We start from the raw sequence: 25,975 nt of genomic DNA on the forward strand, positions 1-25,975 counted from the left end.
AAGCAGGTGGTGAGCATTTGGAAAAGCTTCTAAAACAAGCAGAAGAGGAAGAGAATTGAAATTAAAAATCAAACCGCTCTGAAAGCCCATGGCAGGCGAGCAGTCACCATGACACAAATGAAGGAACAAACAAATGGATGGACAAGAGCAGAAAGTGTCACTGAGTCTCTCCTGGTCCGTGGACACACAACGCACATTTCTTTAAATGTCATCTTTTCTGCTTCTAATTAGTTGTGCATAGTTTAATGACTATCACATTGCATCATATACAGCAGATCCTTTCTGGGCAAAGCCTTCATGGGAGCAAAAGGAAACACTGAGGCCAATAAATCAGTTTATGCTGGATAAAAACTATGAGAGCAAAGCCTTTGGAGTTCTCGTCAGCCAGCGGGAAGGGTCAGAACTCGTAGGGTCAGAGCCTCGGAGAGCATGGCCCTGCCTCACGCTGGCCCCCTGCCTGCAGACCCCCCGCCTGCCAGAGACAAGGACTGCTGCCTTATTGCTCAGACTCTCCTCCGGGCCAGCGAGGAAGATGAGCTCGGGAGGAGGATGCCAGCGCCCCCAGAGTTAAGATCATATGATCGGCTTTCAGAGACACTGACTCCCCGTCATTTAATTAAAGCAGAAATGAAGACTTGAGCACTTGAGAATCTTGGGCATTTTAGCCAACAGATTTATCTCACAGAAGATGATTTCCAAAGCAGCAAATGCCTGCTCGTTCTAGAAAGAATGTGTCCTGCGGAGACAGAAAGCACGTGGGCTTCAGAGCATGTTCGTCCCATGGGCCCTGCGCTCAGCACCGTGCTCAGGGCGACACACCGCCTTGTGGGTGGGGGTCGGGAAACAAGGTTCCCAGCCCAGCAGGAAGCGCTCAGGCCCTGTGAACAAAGAGTGTTCTGTATCACTTTCTGGGCAATTTCTGAACAGTCTCACCTACAGGTGGAGATTGTCTTTAACTGACAGTGTTCTTGGCAACACAGACTGTTCTTGATAAACTGCACCAGGAAACCCCCACGGAGAGGGAGGGGGCGGTATGGACAGAACCACGACAGTGATGCAGGACAGGTCAAGTGCACCCGCAGGCGTGCTCGGGACGTGCCTCACCATAACGCCGGCGTCACGGTGACTAACACAGCGGTGCCCTGGTGCAAACGCCCACTTGTTCACCCGTCTGCTCAGCCCCCAAATGTCTCCTCCTCATCATGGACAGCGGGCTCTCTGCTGGATCTGTCAGCTCATGGGCACGACAGCCACTCTCCCAGCGTCTCTGCAGTGACTGTCTGAGGTTCTCTTCACCCCGGCCGGGGCCCCAACATAACCTGGGGATCAGCGATCGTGCTGGACTTTGGGCCCCTAAACAAGAATAAATCTGCATATCTTCCATCCATTGGCAGTTAAAGTTTAGTCTCAAAACAGATCTCTTTCTACAACTGACAAGAAACACAGACCCTGGGCTCCTGCCTCGAAAATGGAGAAGAGGTGAGTAAAGGCTCCTTACTTTTGGAAGAAACTCGATGGCTTTGTGACCCGGAGTGATGTTGGGGAACAGGATGCCCGCCTGCTGGCTGGGACGCCTGGGGAGTGTGGTCCCTGAGGAATGGACGTGGGTGTGGCCCCCCTTCCTCTGCTCCTGCCTCTGTGAGACCCCCATTCCTGTGTGTGCACGTGTGATCTGACCTCACAGGAACCCGGAGCCCAAGGGCCACCTCACTTGTTCTCAGGAGACCGTGCGCTGGGACTCCACCCACTGCAAGCTCCGGGGGGCGGGGCTTGGGCACTTAGCTCCACCCACCTCAGGGGGCGGGGCCTGTGGGGAGGGGGCGGTCCTCTCCCCAGTGCCTGTCAGTCACAGCTGTCGGCAAATGAACAAGACCTGGGTCCCAGCGTTTCAGCGCCCTGACTGGTCTAGGAGCCCCTGGGCCCCAGCCGGACAAAGCCAGCACCGTCCTTCTGTTGAGGCCAAAAGCACTTAAACCTAGTGTTTGCTGAGTCTTAGTGGCTCTTCTTTCTCTGTGCAAACAGCATAACAGTATTTTGAAATATATTTGAAAGGGGATGATAGTAGTTAGTAGTGATTTTTAACATATTTGCAAAATAGGAAAGGTTGCACCTATTTGCAATGAATAAGGAGAAATGAGAGAAATTCAGTGCATCCTGGGATCTCTGCTGGCCTCTCGGGATTTTGGAATTTTCATTCCACTGTTCCACTAGGTGTAAATAGCCTGGTGCTGACTGATCACTCACGGAAAACATGGACGTTCAGAGAGACTCCATCGGTGATGACATACAGAAAGATTTCTTGTTGCATGCGGTTCTGTGCATGATGCCAAAGGTGTTTTATTAGGGTAATCTCAGAGCCTGCAGGTCTGTGGGCTGAGGTCTCGGAGCTTCAGTCAAGCCCTGGGTACAAAAGGCTGAGAAGGAGGAGACAGGTTAGAAGCAGGAGACCAGGGTGTCTTGGGTCCACCTCTCACGTAGGTGGGGTCAGGTGAGCCCTGAACCAACTCGAGCATCCCCGTGGGACTGTGAAATAGACTTCCTTGGCAAAACTAACAAAGCTACATCACACAGTTGTGTTGAGGTGAAGTAAGATACTTGAGGGAAGTTATAGTTCCTCCCGTGTGGCTCGTGCCTGGGGGTCTTGTCCACACTCCTGATGCTGGTCTCTGGTACCCACAGGACACCTAGGGTACCTGCAGACTCTGAGCCCAAACTAGGAAGATGACCTCTTAGTGAGAGTTGACCTTTCTTCCCCTTTTCACAAGGAAATGCAGTGTGGTGGCCACTTCCCGCAGGCAGTGAGCGGAGGCAAGAGGAGGAAGCGTCTTCACAGACGTGGCAGGCTTGACCTTGCCTGTCTTCCCGTGAAAATAAAATTCATAAATAGTAAGAGTAAAGCAAAGCCACAGCCACACACATCCCAGCAAAGCAGCACATCACCGACATGAGAGAATCCGTCTCAGGAGACGCCCTCGATGACATTGTCCTTCACTTAAACCAAGCTGTTTATTTATTCTGATGCTAAACCTCTTAAGCGGGGCTCCTATCACCTGACGATGAGCGAAGTCTAGAATTCATGACCACCTACCTTCAGCATCGCTCACCTGACCCTCCTCACTCCAGTAGACACCAGACGTGTTTCCATGGTTGGAGTGGAGGTGATCTCGCCTCATCCGCCCCTCTCCTGCAGGTACGCGCCTGTAGAGTCTGGAAGCGTTCCATGGCTGGAGTGGAGGTGATTTGTTAAAAGCAGAGTCTGTGGTTCATCCACCGAGATGCCTTCTCCACACTTCTGGAGCATTGCCTGGGCAGTTAGCTTCTTGCTGGCCAACCTGGATATCACCTTATGCATTAATCTATGGGCTACTTTCATGCATATTCTTCCTGTATTGATTTTATTTTTCTAGGAAAGTTAACAGGGAATCACAGAAAAGTTGAAATGTCTCATGGATTCTGTCCTCCATTCTTCCCTCTTGCTGTAAAATGTGATTTCTCCTTGGAAGATACCTCCAAAAATGCAAACATTCCTTGGCAACAGGATGGAATCTTGTGTCAGTGTGGCCCAGAATCTTCCTGTGGGTATAAGCCCTTAATTTTATTCTGAAGACACTCCTTAAGTGGTTTTCAAGCTCCCGGAATTAACAGTCCTGGGATATCATTCAACAGAGCAAACTCCTAGTGAGGGGTCAGGGTAGTCCGCACACGCCCACGGTGGCAGCCTGTGAATCAGATCTCTCCATCGCTCCTCAGGGATACTAGAGACAGAGACCCAGCTCTGACAGGCCCTCTCTCCACCGCCTGGATGGTTTCTCTGCTTTCCTCTTCCCCGTTTGCCAGGCGCAGGGCTGACGGCTCTCCTGGCAAGCCATTAGCAACAGTCAGCAACTCCCCGTGAGGACCAGCCCCAGCTCACTTCCCCCCGCCGTCCCATGTCCTGCTCCAGGGTTGCTATGATGCTGTGAGCGGACTGTTTTTACCAGGACGCACCCAGGGAGCCCAGCCCAGGGGTGGGGAAGACCCAGGCAGACAGGAGCCCACCACCCCGTGGTGATGCGGGTGCAGCTCCTGTGCAGCCATAGACCTAGCGATGCCCCCCATACTGGGAAGGAAGGGATGTCTGGAGGCCAGGTGGATGCCCCCATACTGGGAAGGAAGGGGTGTCTGGAGGTCAGGTGGATGCCCCCATACTGGGAAGGAAGGGGTGTCTGGAGGCCAGGTGGATGCCCCCATACTGGGAAGGAAGGGATGCCTGGAGGTCAGGTGGATGCCCCCATACTGGGAAGGAAGGGGTGTCTGGAGGTCAGGTGGATGCCCCCATACTGGGAAGGAAGGGGTGTCTGGAGGTCAGGTGGATGCCCCCATACTGGGAAGGAAGGGGATGTCTGGAGGTCAGGTGGATGTCCCCCATACTGGGAAGGAAGGGGATGTCTGGAGGTCAGGTGGATGTCCCCCATACTGGGAAGGAAGGGGTGTCTGGAGGTCAGGTGGATGTCCCCCATACTGGGAAGGAAGGGGTGTCTGGAGGTCAGGTGGATGTCCCCATACTGGGAAGGAAGGGGATGTCTGGAGGTCAGGTGGATGTCCCCCATACTGGGAAGGAAGGGGATGTCTGGAGGTCAGGTGGATGCCCCCATACTGGGAAGGAAGGGGTGTCTGGAGGTCAGGTGGATGCCCCCATACTGGGAAGGAAGGGGATGTCTAGAGGTCAGGTGGATGTCCCCATACTGGGAAGGAAGGGGATGTCTGGAGGTCAGGTGGATGGGGCAGGGGGCTGGCTACTCCCCCGCAGAGCAGAGTTTTCAGACCGGCTTCCATCAGGAGGCGGCCTCAGCCTGTTGGTTCCTGTGTCAGTCAGGCCAGCTCTTCCCTGGGGTCGGGGTGGGGACCTTGACCTGGGGCGTAAGTACCAGGTCAGCCCCGTCTGTCCAGGTGGCCTGAGGGGGTCTGGGGAGAGATGGGCTGGATGGGGAACGGGTGCCCTTTCTCCCTGGTGCCCCTGCAGCCCCCTCCCCTGCATGGGCCCCACGCTCTGCACCCGAGCCCAGCAGTACCTTCTGCAGAGCTGTTTTCTTCACACCTTCGAGGTGGGCGGGGGCTCCCACAAGCCAAGCCCCCAGCCTGGAGGAGGGCCCAGGGGCCTGTCCCTCTGTGGCCAGAACAAGCTCCAGCTCTGGGGCGCCCCCTCCTGCCTGGGGGCCGCAGGGCCCCCGCATGCCCCCGGGCCCCCTTCCTTGACCCCCTCCTGCCTGGCCCCTGGGCGCTGACGTCCCCCAGCTCCGGCGACCGCCAGCCTGTCCATCCCTCCAACAGGACCCTCACTTGGGGCTCCAGGCTCCTCACGTTCTTTCTGGACGTGAGTGTGCAAGGGGCCCCTTAGGGCTGTGGCTGCCTCGCCGTCACAGTGGAAGTCGGTCCAAAGTGAAGGGATGCCAACTTGATGCCCTGGTGGAGACCCAGGCCAGATGGGGACACGCGGAGCTGCAAAGCCCCTCCCCCCAGGACTAGAATGACGTCCGCCCCCAGCGTGGCAGGAGCCCGTGGGAGTCAGGGGCCCTTTGACCCGAGCTGGGAAGCATCCCCAGCACTGTCATCTGGTGTGTGCTGTGTCCACGGGGGCCGTGGCCCGCGCCTCCCACCCTCTGAGCTCCAAATCCAGGAGGGCCCGGGCGCATGACAGCCCTGAGCCATGCCTGGGATGGATTGCTTCCTGTGTTTATCTCTGACTGTCCAGCTGGGCGCTAAGCTCGTTAGAACGAGGATTAGCCTTTCTCTTCTCACAAGCCAGTAAAATCTGACAGAAACTAAAATTATGCTTGGTGGTGGTTTAGTTGCTCAGTCGTGTCTGATTCTTTGTGATCCCATGGGATGTAGCCCGCCAGGCTCCTCTGTCTGTGGGATTTCCCAGGCAAGAATACTGGTTGCTGTTGTCATTCAGTCACTCGGTCATGTCCGACTCTTTGTGACCTCATGGACTACAGCACACCAGGCTGCCCTCCCTGTCCTTCCCCACCCTCCCAAGTTTGCTCAAACTCATGTTCATTGAGTCAGTGATACCATCCAACCATCTCGTACTCTGTCGTCCTGGAGTGGGCTGCCATTTCCTTCTCCAGGGGGTCTTCCCAACCCAGGGATCGAACACTGGTCTGCTTTGCAGGCGGTCTCCAGCATTGCAGGTGGATGCTTTACCAGCTGAGCCACCAGGGAAGTCTAAATTATGCTTGGTACTCAACAAATGATGATATCAAATGAGCATCTTCCATTTGCTACATGTGCAGTGATGAATTCTCTGTACCGTGTTTTCTGGCACTTTTTATATATCACTGTATAATCAGAAAAGGCATTTGATAGCTGATACCAGAAAGCCTCTCAGGGAGAAGGCTGTGGTTAGGAAGACAGACACCTTCATACGAAGCTCAAGGAGGAAGGTGATCCCAGGGCAGTTGCTGGTGGGACATGGGGGCAGCTGTCCAGGGCTGGAGGAAAGGGACAGGGTGCAGATCAGAGTGGGGTGGGGCTGAGGACCTCGCCAGAGGCTGCAAGACTCCCGGGAGCCTCGGGGTTGACTGCTGGCTGCCTGATCCATCGCTGCACAAGTCCTGCCTCCCCCAACTCCGCGTGCTCCGTGCTCACACAGCAGCTCCACGCGTTTGCTTCTCTTTGTTGGATGATTGGCTGTTTGGCTTGGGGTCAAGAGCTGGGGTGGGGGCTGTGGAAATTGCAGACAGAGCGGAATCCCTCATCTGCATCAGCATTCACAGGCCACGGTGAGGTGGGGGCTCCGTGTGACATCTGGGCTGACCCAGCACAGGAGACGGTGTGGGCACCGGCATTGGGAAGCTGCGAGCACGGAGCAACAGCCCGCAGCCAGAGTCAGATCGTCTCCGCACATCCATGTGCGCCCGGTGAGCGCCTGCCACCTACCTGTCAGCTGCCTACGGGGAGGATGCCGCCTCCGAAGGCCCACAGAGGCGTCGGCCGCGTCTGCTCAGGTGCTACCGCAGGACGGGCCCCATGGTGGACTCTATGCAATGGACACTCTGTCCCCAGGTCCGGAGGCTGGACACCCGAGGCGCAGGGACCGTCAGGTCTGCTGAGGACCCTCTTCCAGGCATCTGCTCACCATGGCTTCACGTGGAGGAAGGGGCAGGGGGTCCCTGGGGCTCCTTTAGAAGGTCCCTGGTTCCCTCTGCAGGGCTCCAACCCAGGACGGCATGACCCCTGTGGACTGACCTGCTAGGGCTTTAGCATGTGACTCTGTGGGGCACACACACTAGGGTGTGACTTTGTCGGGGACACACACCAGTGTGTGACTTTGTGGGGGGCACACACCAGTCTGTGACTTTGTGGGGCACACACACTAGGGTGTGACTTTGTCGGGGACACACAGCAGTGTGTGACTTTGTGGGGCACACACACTAGTCCATTGCAGCCCTGACAGCTGAGATGCTGGCCCTGCAGGGTCTCGGTCCTCAGAAGAGCCCCTGGCGCCTGCAGACAGTCCTCCATTCACCCTTGTCCTCCTGCCTGGACAGCTCCTGCTCGGGGCGGCAACAGGTGTCTGCTAACCACTCGCTTTGCTCCAGACTCTGCCCCAGATGCTGGATGCACAGGCAGAGCCCCTCGATGGCACGTCATAGACGCCACTAGATTTACAGACTCAAGTTGTGCGACAGTCCTGCACCGAGTCTGTCGGAGCCATTTTCCCAACAGCATGTGCTCACTTCATTTCTGCATCACACTCTGCTCATCCTCACACCATTTGTTCATCACTAGGATATTTGCTTTATGACCCACGGTCTCTGGTCTTTGATGTTACTATTGAAAAAAAATTACAACTCGCTATTGACTCAAGACAGGCAGCAGTTTTTGGCAATGAAGTATTTTGTAATGATGCTTACTCCTTGGAAGGGAAGTTATGACCAACCTAGACTGCATATTAAAAAGCAAAGACATTACTTTGCTAACAAAGGTCCGTCTAGTCAAAGCTACGGTTTTTCCAGTAGTCGTGTACTGTGAGAGTTGAACCATAAAGAAGGCTGAATGCCAAAGAATCGACACTTTTGAACTGTGGTGTTGGAGAAGACTCTTGAGAGTCCCTTGGACTGCAAGGAGATCCAACCAGTCCATCCTAAAGGAAATCAGTCCTGAATATTCATTGGAAGGACTGATGCTGAAGCGGAAACTCCAATACTTTGGCCACCTGATGTGAAGAGCTGACTCATTGGAAAAGACCCTGATGCTGGGAAAGATTGAAGGCAGGAGGAGAAGGGGACAACAGAGGATGAGATGGTTGGATGGCATCACCGACTCAATGGACATGAGTTTGGGTAAACTCCGGGAGTTGGTGACGGACAGGGAGGCCTGGTGTGCTGCAGTCCATGGGGTCGCAAAGAGTCAGACATGACTGAGCGAGTGAGCTGAACTGATTTTGTAGTGAAGGTCTGTCCGTTGATTTGTAGACATAAGGCTGCTGCACACTCGACGACCACAGCATGGTACAGTGTGCCCTGGGAAACCAAGTAGTTTGTGTGAGTCACTTTATTGCAATATTTGCTTTTCTGCCATGGCCTGGAAGTGCCATGTCATTCAGCTATGCTGAAAGAAGGCCAGGGGGACCCATTTTTTATGGTCCTTGAAAATTTTGCAAAAACACACGTCACCACTAAAGGGCTGTAAAACCCTGTCACCTCCAGGAATGATGACCCTTCCCACCCAGGGGATCAGAAACAGGCATAAATGGCACTTTGCATTCGCCCTCCCAGAGAGTCCCATACTTCTGCTTTTGCACAGTTCGTACAGAAAGGTAGACCTTGTGCCCGGCACCGAGGACGAGCCGTAGCGTGTGGCGGGGGAGCAAAGCCGCCCATGCTTCCTGCCCAGCCCCGGCTCAGCGGGGGTGGTGGCTCGGGCTGGGCGCGTGCCGTCCTGTGGCTTCTCAACTCCTCCTGCTCTGCTGCCCTGGGTTTACTGCTCTAGTTGGAGGGACTGATGCTGAAGCTGAAGCTCCAACACTTTGGCCACCTGATGGGAAAGCCAACTCATCGGAAAAGGTCTTGATGCTGGGAAGGACTGAGGGCAGGAGGAGAAGGGGACAGCAGAGGACAGGTTGGTTGCATGGCAACCAATATCAATATCTGGCACATGAGTCTGAGCCAGCTCCTGGAGACAGTGAAGGACAGGGAAGCCTGGCACACGCAGTCCGTGGGGTTGCAGAGAGTCAGACAGATTGAGGGACAGCAACGCGTGGCAAAGTGCCCTTTACATGACCCTCTGCGCTCGGGCTGCCTGTGCTGCCCTGTGGTATGTCTGGTATCTGCGCAGGTGAGATGGAGCCTGGCCTTCTGTGAGTAGAGCTGCTCTGTGTCCACTCACCTTTATGCCTCCCAAACGTGGGACGTGAATATGGTGGCAACCTCTCCTGAGCTCTCAAGTCCTGGCATCAAACTCAGACATCTTTGCTGTTGGACACAAAGCCTCCAGAATTTGACAATCTTTGGCTTCCTTTGTCCTGCACATGTCTGCATCATGCTGTTGTAGATGACACGGCTCTAAGCAAAGTTGAGTCTTAAGACTTCACTCTCTGTAACCAGATTGCAGACTCCAGGATGTCTGGCTCTAAGTGAGTGATCACACCACTGTGGTTATCTGGGTTTGAAGACCTTTTTTGTACAGCTCTTCTGTGTGTTCTTGCCACCTCTTCTGAATATCTTCTGCTTCTGTTAGGTCCGTACCATTTCTGTCCTTTATTGTGCCCATCTTTGCATGAAATGTTCCCTTTGTATCTCTGATTTTCTTGAATAGATCTCTAGTCTTTCCCATTCTATCGTTTCCTCTATTTCTTTGCATCGATCATTGAGGAAGGCTTTCTCATCTCTCCTAGCTATTCTTTGGAACTCTGCATTCAGATGGGTATATCTTTCCTTTTCTCCTTTGCCTTTTCCTTCTCTTCTTTTCTTGGGTATTTGTAAAGCCTCCTCAGACAACCATTTGGCCTTTTTGCATTTCTTTTTTTTGGAGATGATCTTGATCACTGCTTCCTGTACAATGTCATGAACTTCCATTCTTAGTTCTTCAGGCACTCTATCAGATCTAGTCCCTTGAATCTATTTCTCACTTCCACTGTATAGTCATAAAGGATTTGATTTAGGTCATACCTGAATGGTCTATTGGTTTTCCCTGATTCCTTCAATTTAAGTCTGAATTTGTCAATAAGGAGTTCATGATCTGAGCCACAGTCAGCTCCTGGTCTTGTTTTCGCTGACTGTATAGAGCTTCTCCATCTTTGGCTGCAAAGAATATAATCAATCTGATTTCGGTGTCGACCATCTGGTGATGTCCATGTGTAGAGTCTTCTCTTGTGTTCTTGGGAGAGGGTGTTTGCTATGACCAGTGCGCTCTTGGCAAAACTTTGTTAGCCTTTGCCCTGCTTCATTCCGTACTCCAAGGCCAAACTTGTCTGTTCCTACAGGTATCTGCTGACTTCCTACTTTTGCATTCCAGCTCCCTATAATGAAATGTGTTAGTTCCAGAAGCTCTTGGAGGTCATCACAGAACTGTTCAGCTTTAGCTTCTTCCTCAGTATTGGTTGGGGCATAGACTTGGATTACTGTGATCTTGAGTGGTTTGCCTTGGATATGAACAGAGATCATTCTGTAATTGTTGAGATTGCATCCAAGCACTCATCTTAGACTCTTTTGTTGACTGTGAAGGCTACTCCATTTCTTCTAAGGGATTCCTGCCCACAGTAGTAGATATAATGGTCATCTGAATAAATTCGCCCATTCCTGTACATTTTAGTTCCCTGATTCCTAAAAAGTCCATGTTCACTCTTGCTGTCTCCTGTTTGACCACTTCCAATTTGCCTTGATTCATGGACCTGACTTTCCAGGTTCCTATGCAATATTGCTCTTTACAGCATCGGAGTCCACTTCCATCATCAGTCACATTCACAGCTGGGTGTTGCTTTGCTTTGGCTCCGTCTCATCATTCTTTCTGGAGTTATTTCTCCACTCTTCTCCAGTGGCACATTGGGCACCTACCAACCCGGGGAGCTCATCTTTCAGGGTCCTACCTTTCTGCCTTTTCACATTGTTCACGGGGTTCTCAAGGCAGGAAGACTGAAGTGGTTTGCCATTCCCTTCTCCAGTGGACCACGTTTTCTGTGATCACTCACCTAGAGCCAGACATCCTGGAGTCTGTTGGCCTTAGGAAGCATCACTACAAACAAAGCTAGTGGAGGTAATGAAATTCCAGCTGAGCTATTTCAAGTTCTAAATGATGATGCTGTTAAAGTGCCACACTCAATAAGCCAGCAAATTTGGAAAACTCAGCAGTGGCCACAGGACTGGAAAAGGTCAGTTTTCATTCCAATCCCAAAGAAACGCAATGCCAAAGAATGTTCAAACTACTGCCTAACTGCATTCATCTCACATGCTAGCAAAGTAATGCTCAAATTCTCTAAGCGAGGCTTCAACAGTACATGAACCAAGAACTCCCAAATGTTCGAGCTGGATTTAGAAAAGACAGAGGAACCAGAGGTCAAATTGCCAACATCCATTGGATTATAGAAAAAGCAAAAGAATTCCAGAAAAATTTCTACTTCTGATTTATTGACTACGCCAAAGCCTTTTGAAAGGTTGTTGTTGAATCACGCAAATACACCGGGATTCTTGGCCCCCGGAGGAGAAGAATTCAATCCAGGGCCAGAGACGAGGCTTGATCACTCAGAGCTTTTGTGTAATAAAGTTTTATTGAAGTATAAAGGAGATAGAGAAAGCTTCTGACATAGGCATCAGAAGGGGACAGAAAGAGTATCCGCTTGCTAGTGTTAACAATGAAGTTATATAATCCAAAGATTATCTGGAGGTCGTAAAGACCTCATCAGACCTACTCCCATAATTTACATTTTAAGATAACACTGTCCTCAGGCAAGATACATCCTTGTAAAGACCAGGTCTACTCCCATAATTAACATTTTAAGATAACAGAAGGTTGAATCCAAAGACTGTCCTTAGGCAGGATACATTATTGGTATATAATCCTAAGGAATGTGGAGAAAGAAAAAAAAGTTTGTCCTTTCTTCCTCCTTGAGAATTCCAGACCCTTCTCTCCTTGGGGACCCCTAGATTTCCTATCAACCTGCCTAGGAAATGACTCTCTCACTTTGACTACGTGGATCACAACAAACTGGGAAATTCTTAGAGAGGTAAGAATACCAGACCACCTTACGTGCCTCCTGAGAAATCTGCAGGTCAAGAAGCAGCAATTAGAACTGGATATGGAACAACGAACTGGTTCCAAATTGGGAAAGGAGTACATCAAGGCTGTATATTGTCACCCTACTTATTTAACTTATATGCAGAGCACAAGCTGGAATTAAGTTTGCCAGGAGAAATATCAATAACCTCAGATATGCAGATCACACCACCCTATGGCGGAAAGCGAAGAGGAATTGCGAGCCTCTTGATGAAAGTGAAAGAGGAGAGTGAAAAAGCTGGCTTAAAACTCAACATTCAGAAAACAAAGATCAGGGTATCCAGTCTCATCACTTCACAGCAAATAAATGGGGAAACAATGGAAACAGTGACAGGCTTTATTTTTCTGGGCTCCAAAATCACTGCAGATGGTGACTGCTGCCTTGAAGTTAAAAGACGCTTACTCCTTGGAAGAAAAGTTATGACCAACCTAGACAGTATATTAAAAAACAGAGATACTACTTTGCCATCAAAAGTCTGTCTAGTCAAAGCTATGGGTTTTGCAGTAGTCATGTATGCATGTGAGAGTTGGACCATAAAGAAAGCTGAGCACTGAAGAATTGAAGCTTTTAAACTGTGGTGTTGGAGAAGACTCCTAAGAGTCCCTTGGACTGCAAGGAGATCAAACCGGTCCATCCTAAAGGAGATCAGTCCTGAATATTCTTTGGAAGGACTGATGCTAAAGCTGAACTTCCAATACTCTGGCCCCTGATGTGAAGAACTGACTGATTAGAAAAGACCCTGATGCTGGGAAAGATTGAAGGCAGGAGGAGAAGGGGATGACAGAGGATTAGATGGTTGGATGGCATCACCGATTTGATGGACGTGAGTTTGAGCAAGCTCCAGGAGTTGGTGATGGACAGGGCGGCCTGGTGTGCTGCAGTCCACGGGGTTGCAAAGAGTCAGACACGACTGAGCGACTGAAATGAACTCAACCAGATTTCACCTAGGAATTTTCCGGAGAAAATCTCGACTCTTTCTACAGCTCAAGAGCCCAAGGCACAGGCTGGCTGAGCAGGGCCAGACCCTGGGCCTTGCATCCACTATGCCCAGACTCAGTCCAATCTGTGGCAGCTTCTTAGAAAAGCTTCCCAAGCATAAGCACAGGAGGACAGGCCGGGGCCCCCTGGCCCTAACCTTCGGCTATGACTCGGTGGGCCAGGAGGCTGGAGCCTCGGTCCCCTCAGACTCGGGAGGGTGAGCTCACACACTCCCAGGTCGGTCCTCGAGGCGACAGCCCCTGCCCTCTGCCCTCCCCTTGCAGCTGTTGGTCACCAACCCCAACGCACCTCCTTTCCCTCTTCCTGTGCCTTCCTCTGGCCCCTGGTCCCAAGTGTGTGCTCCAGAGTGTTGTTTGCGATCAGAAGACTTCCTGCGAGTGGTCAGTCTTCCTCCCAGACTCGCTCTTCCTGAGGCTGGGTGCCCCGCACGCTCCCACACGCAGTGAGCAGCTTGTGTGCAAGCCCACAGGCCCTGGGGTGGAGGCAGGTGCTTTCTGGGGGCGCGGGCAACTCGGCCGCGCCGTCACTTCGTGCCCTGGGTTGACCACGTCACTCGTGTCTCCCCAGCCCACCCTGCCAGGCCGGCTCTCACTGCATCACTGGCCTCACCGCGGCTGGTGGCTGGGCTTCTGCAGGCGCTGTGGCAGCTGGAGGCCACTGGACCCAGGAATCTGGGCTCCTCTCCTTGAATCACCATAATTGCACTTTTCTGGGAAGCTTGGAATCTGGTATCTGACAAAAGGCATGCTATTTATTGAAGGTAAATGTTGAAACTTGCCATTTCACAATAAAGTAAAAGCTGGATATAGTCTCACCAGCCATTAAGAGAACCACAGACTTTTTTTTTTTCATAGAAATATTTTTTAAGTCATGCTTTGGCAAGCAATGTAGTAGCTATTTCTGGGTTTTTAGCTTTTCTTGAGCAAGAACTCCAGGCTTAAAATGTTGAAGACTACTTCCATTTAAAAACTAAGATAATTCACAGAACACTGGGAGAAGATGAACACTTCATACCTGCTGACACAGCTCCCTGAGGGTGGGGCTCGGGGCACATGAAGAGGCTCAGGGGAGGGAGACGGGAGTCAGTGGACCCCAGCATTGCTTGGGGCCCCTCTGATGTTCAGAGGGTCTCTTCCTCCTTCACAGCTGAGAAACCGGATGGTTTAACCAAAGCCACGGAGCTCGGAGATACCACACCTAAAGCTTGGGCCCCAAACCTCTGCTTCTTATTATAAACAATGTCTGCCTTTCACAAAAGGTGACTTTCGTTCATGCATGCAAGTCATTTTTAAAGTAAAAGATTATAAAATAATAGCCCAAGAGTCTCAGGCTCAAAGCCAGGAACCCCAGAACCCGCACAGACCTGCTTTCTGAGAGTATGCGGCTGCTCACCACCTTCTTTTCATCTGCAGAAGAGGAGCTCCTCCCTCCCGGACCAGCTCATTGGTTGTCAAAATAAACTGAGAAAATATGTTATCAAAATGTCTAGTTTTTCTTTTTACAATTGAATCGTGTTTCACATGTTGCTTTTCCAGCTAGAATATATTTTGATGGCAATTTCTCTTTCTTCATTTTACTGCTGAGCATGCTGAGTGAGTGTGGAGAGGGACTGGGGAAGCGAGAGTCTCAGGAGCTGTGAAGCATCCTCCCCTCCAACCCCGCACTGCCCGAGGACCCACATGAGCCCTGGTGTGCGACTCTCCACACACTTGAAGACACGCTGGAACCTCCTCTGCCCTGCTTGAACTCAAGGTTCCATGGACTCTGCCCTCTAGCGCTCTTACTTAAAGCGGAGATTCGAGCAGGAAGACACTGCCATCTGGGAGACGACACCCACTTGGTGATGCCCAAGTCTCGGAAGGTCCTTGCATTCCTACCCCCCACCATAGTTTTATCAAGCGTCCATGGCCCCAGGCTCACTCATCGCCCCGCGCAGAAGAGCAGCTCTGTCTCCCATCACAACCATGCTCAGGCCGGCTCCCATCCTGGACCGGAGCAGAGCATCTCCGCTCTTCACGCCTCCAGCTCCGCAGCGCCCTGCAGACCCCCTTCCTTCACACGGCCATCTTCCTCCATATCCACGGACGCGCCTTGAGGGCATGTGGACTACGCTGACCACCCGGCTTCTCTCCTCCCCCAGGTCCCATCATGGACTGCCCCCACCCCACTCCTCTCACAAAGAACCTGCATGCCCAGCTCTAGTAAGAGGGACCCTGTGCTGACCTCGGTTTCGGGGCCTTACTGCGGGGGAGTTTGGGGCCAGCTGACCTCTGCTTCTGCCTCCTCCTCCCTGGGGGACCACCTGACGGGTCTCTTCGAGGAGATGCTGGGAAGATACTGCAGAGCGAGAGCTGGCTGCCAGGGCTGGCGGGAACCACCGAGCTGATTTCAGCTTTTCCCACTTTCACTGTGCTTTGCCAAAGGTCTTGAGCTCCTAAACAAAACCCCTGGCATCCTTATGCTGCAACGGCAGTCAGTGCCATCAGAGGTTCAGGCTGGAATGTGGCCTGAGGGAGGAAGAGAGGAAAAAACAGGCCTTTGATGTGGGTGCTTTCCTGGTGGCTCAGATGGTAAAGAATCCGCCTGCAAATAGGAGAGCCAGGTTCAACTCCTGAGTTGGGAAGATCCCCTGGAGGAGAGCTCGGCAACCCACTCCAGGGTTCTTGCCTGGGGATTTCCGTGGACAGAGGAGCCTGGCAGGCTTATAGTCCACAGGGTGGCAAAGAGTCAGACATGACTGAGTGACTAACACCTTCACTTTGATGTGGACACGTGGACGTTTGTGGCATCTGTTCTGTGCCTGAAATCAATTCCTATTCCCTTCATCTGGCAGTTAATCTTCCTCTACCAGTAATGCAAGGTCTCTTCCAGGAACTGGAGAATGCTTTCAGAAGCAGATTTTGTGTGCTCCAGGAAATCCTGGTGTGTAACATGAAATAAATGTTTTGAACTCAAATGGTGAGTGAGCCTTTCAGAAGACTCTTTTTAGCTGGGGAGGTCAGAGTCAGCCTTTTGGAGGAAAGTGATGGAAATGCAGCTTGGACCCCACAGGACACTGGCAGCCCCCGGTCACGTCCCTGGGCTTCTGCGTCCACTCCGAGCTCTTTGGTGGCAAACCAGCTGCTTCTGGAAAGAATGGTGTAAATACACAGGCTCGCATTGTCCTGCAGGCAGAGCCTCATGGCTGGGGCCGCCCCCTTTGCAGGAGCATCTGCGCACATCCACGCATGCAGCCCAAAGCTGGATCCCCTTGTTCCTGAGCCCCACCCACCCCCCAACCCCCCAGCCCGAGCTCCGACCTTCCACCCTCAAGCTCCAACCACCTCCCAAATCCCTCCTTACATCCTCTTCTTCTCTCAGCCCATGGGGTGAGCAGCCCCGTCGTGGGGTGATCGGGGGTTTGGGGCTCTGGACTTCTTTCTTTCAGAGGGGCCTTCTGCTTCCTCAAATGGGCTCGAAGACCCTTGAGCTTGAATCATGCGCTGAGCAGTGACCTCTTAGTGATGGACACACTAATCCCCTCGGCCACTTCCCAGCTCCTGGAGTCCCAAGATAAGGGACCTGACCCCAAGCCCACAGCCGTGCTCCTCTTTGGGGGCAACCAAGCTGAGATGAAGTTCAATCACAAAGTCTCCTTGGTTACTGGGGAACCAACACAGAAACTAAACTCATGATCACAAAAGCTGAAACCTTCTGATGCTGATAGCATCGCATCACGACCGTCCAGCCTCCAGGAACAGAGCCCTCTGGCCATCACAGGTCACAGGATGCCTGTCCTGCACAGGTGGCCGGGGTCTCCCTCTCGGCCGCCCTTCTGTCTCAGCCCCAAGGCTAACAGTTCCTTCTCCCATCGCACGGTCTGCTTTCAGCAAATTAACCTGCAGGGGACACGCGTAGACTTTAAAACTGCATTCCTTTGGAAGGTTACACCCAGGACATTCCATTAGCATTTGGGTGTTTCCTAAACTTGTCAGCACCTCCTTCGAGGTTAAGGCTCGGGAAGGCTCCCCTCCGTGAGGACAGCCTCGCCCAGCCCAGGCCGGCCCATCAGGACTGACTTTTCCAAGGGTCCCGCCTTCTACTCAGAGGCAGAACAGCGCGGCCGTGGGAACGCACCTGGAGCCCCGCTGCAGCTTCTCCAGGCTTCCCCGCCCGGCCTAAGTCCTGCTGAGGTCTCAAGGGCTGTTCCTGTTGTAAAGAGGTCCTGTTAGCAAAGGTTGATGCCAAGTCCCTGCTCAGCACAGCCCCTGGGAGGCCCGCCTGAGCACGTCCACGTGTCTTCATGTGCTGTAGGGACCCCAGAACTCGGGCGTCTTCTCCAGACACTCCGAGCTTGTTGCCAATTCTTTTAGGAGTTTTATCCAGAGATAACTTAAATTTGAGTCAATGATTTTCCTCCCAAGACAAATAACCATAGGTGATGGGGGCAAAGCTGGTGGCTCACCCCCTGCTGGTGACTTGACTCAGGTCTGGAGGAAAAGGGGCCAGAAAGAAAGAGCAAGAGCCCAGAGAGGGGAGAGGGCAGAGGGCAGAGGGCAGAGGGCGAGGGTGGCCTCAGGCTGTTCTCTTCTGCACACTTCTCTTAAGCCTTTTCTCACACAAAACAAAGCATTAGAGTTCTTAGTCTGACCAGTCCATTAACTGAGCGTGTGCTAGTCATGGTCATATAGTTCCCTTTCCGACATTAAGGTGAAATTCATGCCACGTGACGTTAACCATATTCAGGTGTGCATTGCAACAGCATTCAGTGCATTCACAATGGTGTGACCTGATCGTCTACATTTCATTTCAGAACATTTTTATCTCCATGAAAGAAACTCCGGTTTTCACCAGTCTGCTTTATGTCTCTATGGACTCACCCATTCTGGATATTCTAAATGTATGGAATCATATAGTATGTATGTACCCTTTGTGTCTGGCTTGTTTCATTCAGCATAAACTTCCCTGGGTCTATCCCAGGTGGCACTGGTGGTAAAGAAGCCACCTGCCAGTGCGGGAGATGTAAGAGACTTGGGTTCTGTCCCCGGCTGGGGAAGATCCCCCAGAGAAGGACATGGCAGCCCACACCAGTATTCTTGCCTGGAGAATCCCATGGACAGCGGAGGCTGGTGAGCTACAGTCCGTGGGGTCGCAGAGTCAGACACGACTGAAGTGACTTAGCCCACACGCATGCATGCTGTAGCAGGTATCAGAGCATCAGTTTTAAGGCTGAACAACATTCCAGTCTGGAATCCATCCATCTGTGATGCACATTCGGGCGTTTCCAGGCTCTGACTGCTGTGGGTAGTGTTGCTAAGAACACGTGTGACACGCACTTGTGTGAGTTCCTGTCTTCAGTCTTCTGGGGTTTATACCCAGGAGTGGAATTGTTGGGTCAGATGATGTCTCTATGTCTCACTTTTTGAGGAACAGCCAAACTGCCGTCCAGAGCAGATGATCCACGTTTTATCCCCCGCAGCAAAGCGCTCTGGTTCCATCATTGGCCCCATTTTCACCAACACTTCTCTTTTCTTAAATTATCGTTTTAGTGGGTATGAAGTGAACCTCATCGTGGTTTCTCTAGTGGTTAATGAGAAAAAGTTGATGACCATTTTTATGTCTTTAGAGAAATACCTATTCAAAACCATTGCCCATTTTTCTAGGTGTTTTTTTTTGCTTTTGTTTTGGGGTTGTAAGAGTTCTTATCTACTCTGGACACCAGATCCTCATGAGATCTACAATTTCTAAATATTTTCTCCCATTCAATGGTTTGTCTTTTTACTTTTCCAGTAGTGTTCTCTGATACAGAAATGCTTTTTAGTTTGATTGAGTCCAATTTATGTTTTTTTCTCCCCTTAATGCTCATGCTTTTGGTGTCATGCTTAAGAGGCCATTCCCAAATCCAAGGTCACGAAGGTTTATGTTTTGTCTGAGACTTTTATAGTTTCAGTTCTTATATGTAGGAACTAATTAACTAAGTTAATTTTTCCATATGGAGTGAAGCAGGAGTCAACATTGTTCTTTGGCACATGAACGCCCACTTGTTGAGGATACTGTCCTTCCTTACTGAACAGTCCTGGGACCCTGTTGAGCACCAGTCGGCCATGAGCGCCTGGGCCTGCCTCTGGACTCAGCCCCAGCATGCTGGTCGCGTGTCCGTCCTGAAGTCATCATCACACTGTTTCGAACACTGTGCCGTTGCTGTAGAATTGGGAACCAGGAAGTGTGAGGCCTCCAATTTTGTCCTTTTCTTTCAGTCTTGTGTTGCAATTATTCAGAACTCCTGTAATCCCATATGAAGTTGAGGATCATCTTTTCCATTTCTGCAAAAACTTACTGGAATTTTGATAGAGATTGAACTGAATGTTGTTTGCATTGTGTAGTATCATAATTCTAACAATGTTAAATCCTCCGGTCTATAAATACAAGCTGTCTTGCCATTTATTTAGGCTTTTCTTATTTTTTTCATAATGTTTTTCACTTTTATTATGTAAGTGTTTTGCCTTTTGGCTGAATTTACTTCTAGGCATTTTGTTATGAATTCTATTGCAAATGAAATTGTTTTCTTAATTTTATTTTCATATTATATCCTGCTGGTGGATAGAAGCACAAAGTGATTTTGTGTGTTGATCATGTACCCTTCAGCTTCTCTGAATTCGCCTTTTTCCTTTATGGAGGTATAACTGGCATACAACACAGTTTAAGCTGAAGGTGTGCAGCCATGTTTCTTTAAATCCCCCAAAACGTGTCATTAGAAAAGAAAGAGCTTGGAAATTAGAAAGAGAAATTATGATAAAATACCATGGCATTCCAGAAACAGATTTTAGAGTTTTCTATTATATCCTCTATCAAACAGCATGCAACAGCCCAAGAGGATCAGCAGCTATATGACTTCGTTCTAAGAAGCTGCTAGGGTGAGCCATGTTGGCAGTCTCTTTGCCCAGTTATTTAGGACTGAGCTTTGATTGACCTGGGGTTGCCAGTCCTGGTCTGGAACTGGCTCATCTCACCACCGGTGGGGAAGCTTTATTGTTGCTGTTTACTCATTAAGTTGTGTCTGAGTCTTTGCGACCCCATGGACTGTAGCCCACCAGGTTCCTCTCTCCATAGAGTTTCCCAGGCAAGAATACTGGAGTGAGTTGCCATTTCCTTCACCAGGAGATCTTCCTAACCCAGGGATTGAACCCATATCCTGCTTGGCAGGTGATTCTTTACCACTGAGCTGCCTGGGAAATCTACTGCTCCCCAAACATAGCAAGAAACTCCAAAATCTACTAGAGCCCTCCTGATGCTAATCTAATTCATGCTTCCCAGCAACTGAAACCTTCAGGTGAAGTGCCGTTGAGTCTTGTGTACAAGAGGGAAGATTCTAAAGAAAGGAGTCCTGACAGAGAGACTGTGCCTTCCTGAGGCGTGTGTACATGTGCACGCACGAGCATATAATGCTAAATACACATGATTAAGTCTCTTATATCATATATTCATGAGGCGTGTTCATGTCTGTGCACACGAGCATATGATGCTAAATCTATATGATTCAGTTCAGTTCAGTTCAGTTGCTCAGTCGTGCCCGATGCCACGGACTACAGCACGCCAGGCCTCCCTGCCCATCACCAACTCCCAGAGTTTACTCAAACTCATGTCCGTTGGGTCGGTGATGCCATCCAACATCGTCATCCTCTGTCGTCCCCTTCTCCTCTTGCCTTCAATCTTTCCCAGCATCAAGGTCTTTGCCAATGAGTCAGTTCTTTGCATCATGTGGCCAAAGTATTGGAGCTTCAGCTTCAGCATCAGTCTTTTCAATGAATATTCAGGACTGATTTTCTTTAGGATGGACTGGTTGGATCTCCTTGCAGTCCAAGGGACTCTCAAGAGTCTTCTCCAACACCACAGTTCAAAAGCATCAATTCTTTGGTGCTCAGCTTTCTTTATATGTGAGTCCAACTCTCACATCCACACATGACCACTGGAAAAACCATAGCTTTGACTAGACAGACCTTTGTTGGGAAAGTAATGTCTCTACTTTTTAATATGCTGTCTAGGTTGGTCATAACTTTTCTTCCAAGGAGTAAGCATCTTTTAATTTCATGGCTGCAATCACCATCTGCAGTAATTTCAGAGCCCCCCAAAATAAAGTCTGCCACTGTTTCCACTGTTTCCCCATCTATTTCCCATGAAGTGAAGGGACCAGATGGCATGATCTTAGTTTTCTAAATGCTGAGTTTTAAGCCAACTTTTTCACTCTCTCCTTTCACTTTCATCAAGAGGCTCTTTAGTTCTTCTTCACTTTCTGCCATAAGGGTGGTGTCATCTGCCTATCTGAGGTTACTGATATTTCTCCTTGAAATCTTGATTCCAGCTTGTGCTTCATCCACCCCAGCAGTTCTCATTTCTCATGATCTACTCTGCAGAGAAGTTAAATAAGCAGGGTGACAATACACAGCCTTGACGTACTCCTTTCCCTATTGGAACCAGTCTGTTGGTCCATGTCCAGTTCTAACTTTTGCTTCCTGAACTGCATACAGATTTCTCAATGGCCAGGTGGTATTCCCACTTCTTGAAGAATTTTCCGGAGTTTATTGTGATCCACACAGTCAACGGCTTTGGCATAGTCAGTTAAGCAGAAACAGATATTTTTTCTGGAACTCTCTTGCTTTTTCCATGATCCTGCAGATGTTTGCAATTTTATCTCTGGTTCCTCTGCCTTTTCTAAATTCAGTTTGAACATGTGAGTTCATGGTTCACATACTGCTGAAGCCTGGCTTGGAGAATTTTGAGCATTACTTTACTAGCATGTGAGATGAGTGCAATTGTGTGGTAGTTTGAGCATTCTTTGGCATTGCCTTTCTTTGGGATTGGAATGAAAACTGACCTTTTCCAGTCCTGTGGCCACTGCTGAGTTTTCCAGATTTGCTGGCACATTGAGTGCAGCACTTTCATAGCATCATCTTTCAGGATTTGAAAGAGCTCAACTGGAATTCCATCACCTCCACTAGCTTTGCTCATAGTGATGCTTCCTAAGGCCCATTTGACTTCACATTCCAGGATGTCTGGCTCTAGGTTGGTAATCACACCCTCATGATTATCTGGGTCATGAAGCTCTTTTTTGTACAGTTCTTCTGTGTATTCTTGCCACCTCTTCTGAATATCTTCTGCTTCTGTTAGGTTCATACCATTTCTGTCCTTTATTGTGCCCATCTTTGCATGAAATGTTCCCTTGGTATCTCTAATTCTTGAAGAGATCTCTAGTCTTTCCCATTCTATTGTTTTCCTCTATTTCTTTTCATTGATCACTGAGGAAGCCTTTCTTATCTCTCCTTGCTATTCTTTGGAACTCTGCATTCAGATGGGTGTATCTTTCCTTTTCTCCTTTGCCTTTTGCAAAATATTTGATTAAGTATCTTATTATATAATATATTCAGAGGCATGTGTGTGTGTATGCACAAGCATATGATGCTAAATATATATGATTATTTTATTATATTATATATTCTATGCTGTTTATGTGAATATATTTTGTATATACATAAATGTCTTATTTACCAATTGTAATATATATCTTAAACCATAAGAAAAACCATTCTTTTTCTTTACACTAAACTACAACTGATTTATAAAGAAAGCTGAGCGCCAAAGAACTGATGCTTTTGAACTGTGGTGTTGGAGAAGACTCTTGAGAGTCCCTTGGACTGCAAGGAGATCCAACCAGTCCATCCTAAAGGACATCAGTCCTGAATATTCATTGGAAGGACTGATGCTGAAAATAAACCCACTGAACAGCAAAGCACAGTTATATAAATAATAAATTATTTGAAAGTAAATACGCAGCACATAAAAGGAGGTACGCCCAGGTTTTATGGACACTTTCTCCTCCTCCTACTCTACGCGTTTCAGAATCCACCCTCTGGAGGTGCATGGCCGTCCTGCAGGCAGGCTGTCCTCTTACCCCGAGGCTCATCCATTAGAGACCCCATCTGGCCAAGAAAAGGCTGACCTCCTGGGAGCCTGGAGTCTGGGGCCCGAGCCAACGGCCAGGGTCTGAGGCTCTGTGGGTGGCTGTTCTTCAAGCTGACCACCCGGTCCTGTCCACACTTGGGCACTTGATCTAAGCTTGTTCGCTGGGATGCTTCTGCCTGAGCTGTTGCTAACGATGCAGAGAGTGTGTCTTTGCTGGAGATGTCAAAGTCTCACTTCTCATAATGTACTTGGTGTGCCTGGGGGTCAAAAAGTCACTCTATGGAAAAGCAACAGCTGAAAACGGTCCAAGTTTCCAGGCCTTGTTACAGCTGAGAGATATGACCTGAAAGTCACGCTGGAGCCTATGGTCAGAGGTCACCTGCTCTGGCCACTGGGACCCACGTGGCCCCCACGGGGCTCAGAGCTGCCTCCATGTCCATCCCTGGGTGGCTGTGCCAGGGGACTCTGGACGGCAGGGACAGCATGGGCTGAGATCAGCCAGGGTCAGACAAGGCGATGGGTTGGCACTTGGCAGCGGCTCAGGGCCCAGACGTTTCGGTAGGAGTTCCACAGCTTTCCCCAAAGCCGAGGTCGCTGTCGGCTGGCCGGAGGCACTGTCATCTCCGGACCCTTGCCCTCTGCCAAGTCGCTCCCCTGGGACCAGAGGCCCAGGCTTGGCCAGGCATGGACGGTCCCCACCTTCCCCCCTTTCTCCCCTGGGACCCCAGGGCTGTGGTCCTTGGCATCCAGATGAGGAGTTTTAGAGGAGCAAAGCCTGATTCTGTGACCAGGGTGGCGGAGCTGTCAGGCAGCAGCCCCCAAGGGTCCCTGAGCCCTCGACCGCCAGCTCCCGTGGCCAAAACACCACTTTGTGCAACAGACGAACTGAGCACAAGCCGCTCAAGCAGCTCAGACCCACAGAGACCCCGGGGCCTTCCACCCCCAGCCAGGCAGGCTGTGACTCCACAAGGACCCTCAGCCACGACCGAGGCCTCAGACCCCTTCCCGTCAGTGGCCTCTGGGCCTGTTGGAGGTGCCGTGGGGGACCCGGCCTTGGACCCCCACACTCCCTCCCCTCAGGCTGGACCCACCCCCATGTTAGAATCACCTCCAGTTCCTCCGACGCCGCCCACCGAGCATTGCGTGAAGGCACGGTTTGGGGGGTGGGGAGGGTCTTTTCTTCAGGGACAGTGACAGAGCACAGCATCACCCCGAGTGTTAGAGCCTCACATAAAAGGAAGAGACTCCACAGACCCGTCCCCCATGGCGCCACTGCCTCCCCCACAGGTCAGAGACACGAAACCAGTCCTGGGACCACCGCATGCTGACAGGGGCGGGTCTGCCAGAAACTTGCCTTTCCATAAACATTCCCCCAAATCGGAACGTGAGGAACTGCGTCTTGCTTCATCACCCAACTTCTCAGCACCCTCAGCACGTCCCCTGTCCGCTTTCCGTTCCACAGGCGGAACGCACGCCAGCGTCCCCCGGTCATCAGGGTACCCGCGTCCAGCCCTCCTCATCGCCTCATGCCTCAGCTCCCCTGAGCCTCTCGAGGCCCTTCCCCGGGTCTGGCCTCGTCCTCCTCCATGTGCGCACACCCTCCTGTTCACCACCCAAATCAAGCTGGATCTTCGCCTCCACCCGTACCCTCGGGAGGCCTTTCCTGCACCCGAGGCTTCAAACATGCTGTCCCTCTGTCCATCTCCCCCTGCAGCCCCCACAGTTCCCCCCTAACTGAGGCCGCGGTACTGCTCAGAAGTCCCGGGGGCAGTGGGGCAGCCAGAGACGCCTAGGCTGCCCGTGACCTCTTCCCGTCACCTAGCGACCGGCTTATCCAGACAACGCCATGATCGCACACGCACCCGCTGAGCCTCCTGTGGCTTCTCGCTCTGGTTTGCAACCAGACTGGTCCACGGAAGCACCGTTCGTATGACGAGGGGCCCCGTGGGTTGCCCCTCTCCCCAGAGTCGTCCCAGTGGGGCCGACACTCACCACACCGCTCGGTCCCCAGTGGGATAGCGAGAGGCAACAGAGGATGGACTCCCTAGGGTTACGTCCTGAGTGACCCGGGTGGCTCCACCAACCACGGTGAGACCTGCCTTCAACAGCCTCCTGCTCTGCGAAGACCCCCGACTGCATCTCGGCCTCAGAAGGCCTGACACAGAGCTCTGCTCGTCCTGTTGGGGTCCGTCCACTGAACCCCGGCAGGAGCCCTGCTAGCTCTTTAAAAAAGGGAGAGAGATTGATTTATAGAAAACCTTTTTACAATTTATTTCCTGTTATGAACCTTTGAAGTATAAAAATGAGGCTCTAGCTAAATGCAGGGTTCAGTGGTGAAAATCTGACCATGAGAAACAAATAAATTAATATTTACAGTCTTTGGCAAAACAAAAGAAGTTTCATCCATCTGTACCAAAAGTTTGTTTAAAAAAAAACATAAATAATTTACAAAAAAAAAATATGGTACATTCTAAATATTCACATCATCATCCCGTACCACCGAACACAGCGACACAGAGACCTGCACACTCTTCACCACGGGGACATTTAATGGCATCTCCCAACACTCCGTTGTCTTGGGAAGACAGCTCCACCAAAAAACGTAAAAAGTGCAGCACAGCAAGAAGGCAATTAGCCTCAAAGAAGCAACAAGTGTAAGTTTATCAGATGGCATGAGCAAGGGAGACAGGTCGCGGTCCTCTCTCTCCGTGACAGAGGCGTTAGCTCGCTGTCAACCGCACGAGAGGCCGTCCGCCACGTCAGGCTGACGAGACAAGTCTTCTT

At 50.8% G+C, this 25,975-nt stretch overlaps 1 protein-coding gene and 1 long non-coding RNA gene across 4 annotated transcripts in view; both read right to left on the reverse strand.

Annotated features, from left to right (window-relative positions):
* Nucleotides 1-787: 787 nt before the first annotated feature.
* Nucleotides 788-1,771, reverse strand: LOC133254322 (uncharacterized). The gene is made up of 3 exons (XR_009738656.1): nt 1,499-1,771; nt 1,105-1,353; nt 788-878 (listed from the first exon to the last, which is right to left on the reverse strand). It is a non-coding gene; the product is annotated as an uncharacterized LOC133254322 (long non-coding RNA).
* A 23,666-nt stretch (nt 1,772-25,437) lies between these two features.
* Nucleotides 25,438-25,975, reverse strand: part of THBS2 (thrombospondin 2) — a 29,080-nt gene continuing 28,542 nt past the window's right edge. For all 3 annotated transcript variants that reach the window (XM_061428588.1, XM_061428589.1, XM_061428590.1), the window contains one exon: nt 25,438-25,975. This exon is cut by the window's right edge and continues 1,497 nt beyond it. The gene's annotated coding sequence lies outside the window, so the exon portion shown is untranslated.

This window comes from Bos javanicus, chromosome 9, assembly GCF_032452875.1.
Source record: "Bos javanicus breed banteng chromosome 9, ARS-OSU_banteng_1.0, whole genome shotgun sequence".
Classification (NCBI taxonomy): Eukaryota; Metazoa; Chordata; class Mammalia; order Artiodactyla; family Bovidae; genus Bos; species Bos javanicus.